Source organism: Mustela nigripes, chromosome 15, assembly GCF_022355385.1.
Source record: "Mustela nigripes isolate SB6536 chromosome 15, MUSNIG.SB6536, whole genome shotgun sequence".
Taxonomy (NCBI): Eukaryota; Metazoa; Chordata; class Mammalia; order Carnivora; family Mustelidae; genus Mustela; species Mustela nigripes.
In genome coordinates, this window is record NC_081571.1 from 9,673,856 (window position 1) to 9,682,521 (window position 8,666).

Genomic DNA, 8,666 nt, shown 5'->3' on the forward strand with positions numbered 1-8,666 from the left:
TGTCCTAAGTGTTACTTATGAAAAATCTTTTTCCACTTACCTTCTGGAGCAGGAATTTTTTTTTCTTTTCTTAGAGACAGAGTGTACACAAACAAGGGGAAGGTAGAGCAGAGGCAGAGGGACAAAGAGAATCTTAAGCAGGCTTTACTCCCAGCACAGAACCCATCATGGGGCTTGATCTCTTAGCCCTAAGATCATGACCTGAGCAGAAACCAAGAGTCCAGTGTTTAACCTACTGAGCCACCCCATTGGCCCTAGAGCAGTAATTCTTAACGTGGGGTCCAAATCCACGAGATTGTTGGACAGTTTTTTTGCTTAGATGTGTATTTTCTAGGGAGAGGACCCTGGAGATGACCTCCCAGTTATAGCAGTAGGCTGGAAGGGTGACAAAGGGAGAGATTTTGGTGCACAGTGGAATATTTTTTTTGTACATTTGGCAGAGGAAGTATCTCCATTGGGGGAAAGAATGACAAAAGGCTAGGAAAACAGAAAAGCCAAACAGGAAAAAAGGAAAGAAGAGAGAAAAGAAAAGAAAAGAGCCAAACAACCATTTCATCCACTAGCTGCAAACAGATGAAGGCATTTCTCCTTTCATACAGAGGCAGGGACCCAGATAGGAATGGAAGCAGCTGCTCTGACTTCAGTGACTAAGAAGGAAAGGGGGGAATGGTATTTCAAAGTCAATTCAGAGGCTACAGGGACCCCATGAAGCACATGAGAGAGAGAAAGGTAGAAAGTAAAAACATTACCGGCGTGCTAGAAAGCGACAGTTATAACTTTGTTAAAGGCAAAAAATTCATGTTTTATGTGAAGTGCTTTCTGGACCAGTAAGTGTTTGACAAAGTGATAAAAATGTCCGCTGTTATTTCTGCTGTTTCTTGGCAGTAGCAGGAAATGCATTGATTCAACTGAGAAATATTTATTGGCACCTACCATGTGCCAGGCCTTGTGCTAGATGCTGGGGTGACAGTGGTGAACAAGATCCACGGAGCCTGGCCTGCAGAGCTGTCATGCTGCCAAGGACGATGAATTGAAGAATTTCAGTGAAGCGTGTCTGGTGCCAAGAGTGGAGACATGCCAAGTACTGTGGGGTCCAGAGCAAAGCCCCTTGCCCAACTGAAGCAAAAGCCTTTGGAGGACTTGACCCTAAACTGCCACCCGATGGATGAGTTGACATTTGCTGGTTTGGAGGGACAGCAGGGAGCAAGGAGGAGAGAGTGATACAAACTGAGGAGTATCGGGGAGGCCGGAAGGGAAGCGAGAGCTGGGCAGGGGTGAGGAAGGAAGGAAGCACAGCTGGGGCAGAGCGGAAGTGGCAAGGAATAGGGCTGGGATAATGCCAGCTTCCCTGAGGCCTTGCAAGGGTATTACTAAGGAGTCGGGACTTTGTCCTAAAGGCTATGGGATGCCGCTGTGATCCCTGGCGTTTGGGGAGGATCCCTTGGCAGTGATGCAGAGAAAGGATTGGAGAGAGCGAGCCTAGATGGAGGACGGGAAGGGACCATGCGCCGGACTGCGGTGCCAGCGGCGGAGGTGAAAGGAGAGGGATGGATGCTGCCCCTCGTGGAAACCAAAAATCCATCCCGAAGGACTTCCTAAAAGTGCCTGCTCACCTCTGGCAGAGGTGGTGTCGGGTGGCTCAGCGAGAAAAGCTGGAGGAGGAAATCATCAAACACAAAAATCCTCTACGGGCTGTAGGTGGAAACCGCACGCATTCAAGCAGCTGTCCCTGCGGGCAATCAGAGGGTAATTAGGCCGCACTCACTGATGCAATCTGGCCACTCCAGACTAAAATGGAATTGAAGTGGGAGGGAATGGCGAAGTCCAGGCCTGTGGCGGTACCCTGGCGGGGGAGTTCCAGCTGCAGGGAAATGTGATGGTCAGACCGAAGCTAGAGGAGGGCTGATTTGAGAAGCCAGGTTGGAACTGCGCAGTGAGTAGACAACCAAGAAGGACAAGAATACTGGATCTAAGCACTGTGCACTGGTTGATTCCAGGCCAAGTCATGTGAGACATCCAAAGAACAGGTGTTCAGAGAGGGCAAGAAATCTGCTGACATAGCACAGCTGGGAGCAAGGACAAAGATACAGGTGACAGCCTGGGGGACATCTTTTAACTGGGCAATTAGACAATCAGTGACTCCTCAAGGCTCTTTGAAAGATGGGCCATAGAGTGAGAATGTGGCTGAGGGGCAGAATCTTTCTTGCTCAATCTGAAGGCAAAGTGGAGGGAAATTTGCCTAACCATTGTCTTCCAGCTCACTTTGGACTGACCTTGGCCAATGTAATACTGCTCAGCCATTAATTCATTTTGTTGTTGTTTGAGCCAATATCTGAGAACCTACTGTCAGTTACAGTTTACAGACATATAGCTCTTCACGGTGTTCACGCACACCATGTGATGATGGTGACAAGCACTAACATTCCCTGAGCAACTCCTCTGAGCATGCGTTTTGCTACACGGCTTACATGTTTTCTTGTTCAGTCCTCACAACCTGAGGTACTACTGTCCTAAATTGACTTACAGAGAGGTTAATGAACTTACCCAGTTCTTACATAATACCCACAATAACTCTGTGAAAGCAGTAGAGTAGGGTTTCCTCTATTTTATAGATGAGGCAAGGCAGGTTGGGAAGAGCTGCCCAAAGTCATATTCAAGTAGTAGCGATGGGGGTCCAATCCCAATTTCTTTCTATCACATGCCTGTAAAGGAAAAAAGAGTATGTGGCTCTGCTTCATTAAGTTAAAGGTGTGTTTTGGGGATGATGTCTTGGTTCCTTGTCTGATCCAAAGGGCAAAAGCTCTAGCTAACCACCTTGCTTGTGCTGGACCAACCCACAAGAAGTGAATATTGGAGATGAGAGTAAAATTGGGGTGAAAGGAACTACATGCTGAAGGCCTCCCAGAACTGTACACATTTGAGCTATTTTGTCCAGTTTCCACAGTAACTGCACTAATTTTTGTTGCACTGTGCACCTGACTTGGTTAGGAAGAGACTTGTATAATGGCTAGATGCTGTGTCAGGGTCCCCTTTGCTGTCAGAACCCTCTTTGTTCGCCATTCTGCCTTTAGTGAGAGTTCAGGAGCACCAGGTCTAGCATTACTTTGTATAACGAAAGATACTGACTCTATGTATTACTTATATTGCATAACAAATTATCCCCAGACTTAATGGATTAAACCAACACACATTTATTATCTTACAATTTCTGTGGGTCAGGAGTCTAGGCATAGCTTTACTAAGTGGCCTGCTCCAGGGTGTCTACCTGGTTGTGATAAAGGAGTCAGCCAGGGTTAGGATCTCATCTGAAGGTTCAACTGGAGAAGGATCCACTTCTAAGTCTCTATGGTTGTTGGCAGGATTCACTTACTATTCAGTCCTGCTGGACTGAGGGCCTCTACTTCTAGTTGGCTGTTGGCCAACCAACCAACCCTCAACTGTTTTCTGTGGGCTTCTCCAGCATGGCAGCTTGTTTCATCAAAGTGTACAAGCCAAGAAGAGGAGGGGAGTTGCTAGGAAGATGGCAAAAGCCCAATATTTTGTAACTTAATCACAGCCCATCACCTTTATCTTTTTCTATGAGTTAGAAGCACTTACAAGGAGAGTCCTCGTCTGCACCCAAGGAGAGAGGTACTTACACAAGGACATGAATACCAGGAAGTAACGATTATTGGGGGCCATCACAGAAGCCTGCCAAACACAACTCTAGCTTGAGAGTAAAAGGCATAAGGCAGCAGCAAATGAGGAAAAAAATAAAGGCTTCTATTTTTTGCTGACTTGTCATGTGCTGAGCCTTGTGCTGAGCACCACACAAGAATTAATTAATTCTCACAACAACCCCGTGGCATATATATTATTATTCCCATTGTATTATCCCACAGATAACACAAAATTCAGAGGGATTAAGTAACTATCTCAAGGTCAAATAGTAAATGGTAGAGCCAGGATTCAAGGTTAGATCTGCCAAACTCCAAAGCCCATCTGTTACTGGGATGCCTTTTCACCTGTGCACTCAAATGTCTCCTACTTGCCTCCCTCTCTCTGGTCCCATGGTCACCCCCTTGAGCCTGGACTTCCACTCTTTTGACAGTCCTGTACCGTAGTATGCCTTTCTAATGTTAGGATCCACCCTTCTAATCCTACTATCTACATTCTTTTTCTTTAGCACCATTTTTGTTAGCGTTCAAAGATCTAGGTCTTGCTGGAGTAACTCTAGGAGGACTGGGGAGATCTGGAGCAGTTTGGGGGAGGATAGCTCTGAGCAAGATTCTCTCCAAATGGTTGGGGCGTGGCATAATTTCAACACTGCTTTTCTGATGGTATCACAGCCTGCAGTGGTAACGGGAAGGATCAGGGCCTTTCTTGGGTGTAACTGAAGATGGGGAGGTGAAATCAACTGTGATGGGCCATTTAATAAATGCAGAAGGTGAAAGAAGGGAAGAAGCCACGGGTTCAGTCAGCTGGGTGGAGGGTGGCCACATTCATTGGGACCAGAAAACCCCGGAGGAGGAGAGGGGGGTGGAGAGAAGTTTTGAATATGTGGAGTTTGAGCACCTGTGGGTGTTAGGTGGTTTACAGGATCTACTGTTCATTTTGCTGGGTCTGATAATAGAATGAAGATATGATTATATAATTAGAATCGGCAGTTAGAGCTAATTCTCAAAATGAGATGATGTAGGAGACTGCTTTAAAATATTCTCTTTAAAAAAATATTTTATTTATTTATTTGACAGAGAGAGAGACACAGAGAAAGAGGGAACACAAACAGGGGGAGTGGGAGAGGGAGATTCAGGCTTCCCGCTGAGCAGGGAGCCTGATGTGGGCCTTGGTTCCAGGACCCCAGGATCACGACCTGAGCGAAGGCAGACGCTTAATGACTGAGCTACCCAGGTGTCCTAAAATACTCTTTAAAGGAGCATTTTGCTGGACTTTAAAATAGTCCGGGAAAAAAAAGAAAAAAAAGAAAAAGAAAAAGCATGGGGAAAGTTGGGGATGGAGGCATTTAGAATGAAAACAAATTATTGGTTGTCACAGTGGAGTGGTGGGTCCATGGGGTTTCTCATACTATTCACTCTATTTTTACATGGTCTGAAAGATGATAACGGTGGCGATGACGATAAGACAAGAAGAGGAAACGAGGAAGAAGGGCACAGACTATCCCTCTCAATAACCTGGCTGGGAAGGGAAACCATGCAGTGGATATGAGAAGCACGGAGACATGAAGGAGTTTTTTGTGTTTTTTTGTTTGTTTGTTTTTCATTTTGGTTTTAAAGATGAGATTCTAGAGCATATATATTGGCTGAGGGAAAGCACTTGAGAAGAGAGTACAACTTAGCCATTGACACAAAACTGCTTAGTTAGAAGCTATCCTACAATATAATGGCTCCCAATCATTTATGGTCAAGATGTGTAGATAAGTGGATAGTCAGCAGACGGTAGAGTGATGGACACTGGCCTCAGCAGGGAAGACTCAACTTTGTTCCTCATGTCTCCCTTCTACCTAGCACAGGCTAAAGCTGAAATGTCCTCGTGGGGCCAATGACAGAAGTCTAAGAGAACAACACACAAATTCTCTTGAGGCCTGGGCTTGGAACCAGCACACTGTCACTTTCAACTCACAAGCCAAAGCAAGTCACACAGCTGAGGAGAGAGAAAATATCTCCGGCTCCCTTCACGGGAGGGAGAGGGTCAAGAGTTGATAAAAAGCTGAGGCTAGTAAATGAAATTTTCTAGCTAGAAGGGGTATATTATAATTCTGTCTATATTAACCCTTTGGCTTGACTTACAAGAGGCACAGTCTTATCCCTTTCAGGCTGAAGCTGTCTGGGACTGGGGAAAAGAGCGTGAACCTCAGGTAGGCCCAAGATTCTCTTTCAGGAGTGATTCTCTATGGGCAATTAAGGAGTCAGATTATATAAAGTCCAGACTGCTTGGGTTGAGCCATAGCCCTTGGAAAACCACAGTCACAAGGGTAGAAACTCAGAATCTCATAGAAGAAGCTAATCTATAGAGAAGAGTGGAGAAACAGGCAGGGATGACCAGGGATCTGGGGCTGTCAGGGCATGAAGCCTGGGAGAGAAGGGGGAAGGGAAAAAACACACACACATGCAGACATACATGTACACATATGTGTACACACAAAAATACGTGCACACAGCCAGGCAAGTAGTTTCCTAGAGTAGTCTAACAGATGCCTGGAGAGAGCTTAAGGAGGACAGCAGATCCAAGTATCGACAGTCAGATGGAGAAGTGGACTGTCCGCAGATGACTGATCCTATCAGGTCTTTCCACAATTGGTGCATAGAGATTCCCTTGAATGTTTACCCTAAATCTCTTTTCACGTGGATTAGTTCGAGCGTTCCTTGTATAGAAAGATTCCTTGATGAATACATTCATGTAAAACCTTTAAGGTTTCACACAGTAGTTCATGGTTGTGCTCATATAACCAAGAAATAATGTGTGCAAGTCACCTTGCTGTTGGGGATCCAAAATGTGATCCAGTCTCTGCCTTTATGGAGAGTAAATCAGGATCGGGGAAACAGGAAATTTATAGCCTGCTAGTCAAAGACAACCCAGACACTGGAAAACTTTCTACACAGTGCTATGGAAGGAAAGGGCTGCAGAAGTTCAAAGGCAGAAAAGATGGGTGAGGGCTGCAGTAATCAGGTAAGGCTTATCTGGAGGAAATAGGACCGGATCTGCTCAGAGTCGGAAGGAGACTGCTGGCGGGCTGAGCTCAGGGACCCCATTTCCCACCTGAGTGCTGTTACCTGAGCTGCAGGCACAACAGCCAAGAGGACTGAAAATGCTTTGCAATTAGCAGTCTTGCACACTTAAACTTATACAATCTCAGATGTGTTAGGGAGGTGATGCTGGAAGCCTCCTGACTGGCTGTTTCAGGTGGGTAGGTCCCAAGTACAGAAAAACTAGACAGAGAGTGAGAAAGGGAAAGAGGAAGGAGGAGGATCAGGGATTCAGATTTCACTGGTCGCCCCAGGTGTCATCGTTTTCAAAAGTGAATTTCCTGTGTGCAGCCAGGGCTGAGAACCACTGTTCTAGGATTTCATGAGTGGGAGACAGAGCTCATCACTGTTGACAGGGCAAGAGAGGGAAGGAGGTATAGCCAGATGGAGGAAGTAAGATTGATTGCTTGGTGTTAAAGTTAAAAAAAAAAAAAAAAAAAAAAAGATCCACTTGTCATTTAGAAGTATGGGTATTGGAAAAACACACTGTGGAGTAAACTGCAGAAAGAAAAGAGGTGGAACAATGGATCCGTTCACAGGAAAGAAAGAGACAGAAGGAAAAAGGCGTCCTATTATCGGCTTTACATGCAGTGTTGTGGGGGAAACTGAAACTGGTGGTCGATGGGCCTAGCACAGGGGCCTGTAATAAATGGAACTGTTGTTTCATATGATCTCATTCATTCCAAAAATTACTATAACAGGTGGGTATTAGGAGAAAAAAGAGTCAAAGCTATCTAGACTCCTATGGTTAATAAACTAGGAACCCAAAGGTAGGTGTAGTAGGAGGCTCTCCCACCACAATACATCACAGCAGAGGGCTGAGCATGAGAATGTGGGTACTGAACTAAGAAGGTGGGAAGAACTAAAGAGAACTAAAGAGACGGGAAAAATCAAGAAGACAAGAGGAGAGCCGTGGGCACACTGAATGGAGTCAGGAGGCTAAGGGAGTATCTTGAAGAGATTCACCCAGTATCCTTGACATGTCTAGGGTACAGTGGGAGTGAGGAGGAGAAAGCCAAAACCCACACAAGGGAAAGCATTTAAGACCCTCCAAGTTGCGGGAGGGTGGGATGCATGTGAGCTTGTCCCACAGATCCCCACTACCGCGGCAATCCAAGAAAAGCTACAGGTGGACCCACGTCCCAGCACCCTCTCTCAGTCTCATGACACCCTGAGATGGGCATTATTATCATCATCTTCACTGTAAAGATGAGGGGATTGAGCTCAAGGGTGAGTATGCTGTGAGGATCCCAGATCAGGACTGGCTAGTAAGCCCTGGCTTGTTTTCGAAACTTCTCTACAGGGACCTGTTCATCACCCTCTGACAAAGACCCGTTTCGATTTGGAATGACGCAGGATATGAAAAAAACACACCTGGCAGAATGTCAGACAATCTATCCCATCATTGTTACCCTCATCCAAGGACATACTTTAAACATGTGATCCTCGTAAAAAAAAAAAAAGACACCTATATTCATTTGAGCCTCTGAGCAGCGCTTCTCGAATTTTTATGTGCATCGCACCACCTGGAGATCTGATTCAAGTAGGTCTGTGGTTCTGATATCTATCAATGTCGCTGGTCCGCAAACCATACTTGGAGAGGCCAAGGCCTTAGGGCAATGGTTTCCAAACTTCCATGAGCACTCGAATGCCTGGCGGCGTTTCCAAAACTTCTGATTCCTATGTCCTACCTCCAGAAATTGTGGTTTAATTGGTCTGGGGCATGCGCTGGGTTTGGAATTTGTAAAAGATCTCCACTTAAGTCTAACGCGCAGACAAGTTCAGGAAGCACGTAGAAAGCATACGACCAAACATATCCATAAGAAGCCAAATCAATAATGTAAGGACAAGTTAGTTTAAATTATGCACGACACAGTGCAGAGGGCGGTGGAGGAGATGGGGAGCAGGTCGCAAACCAACCGT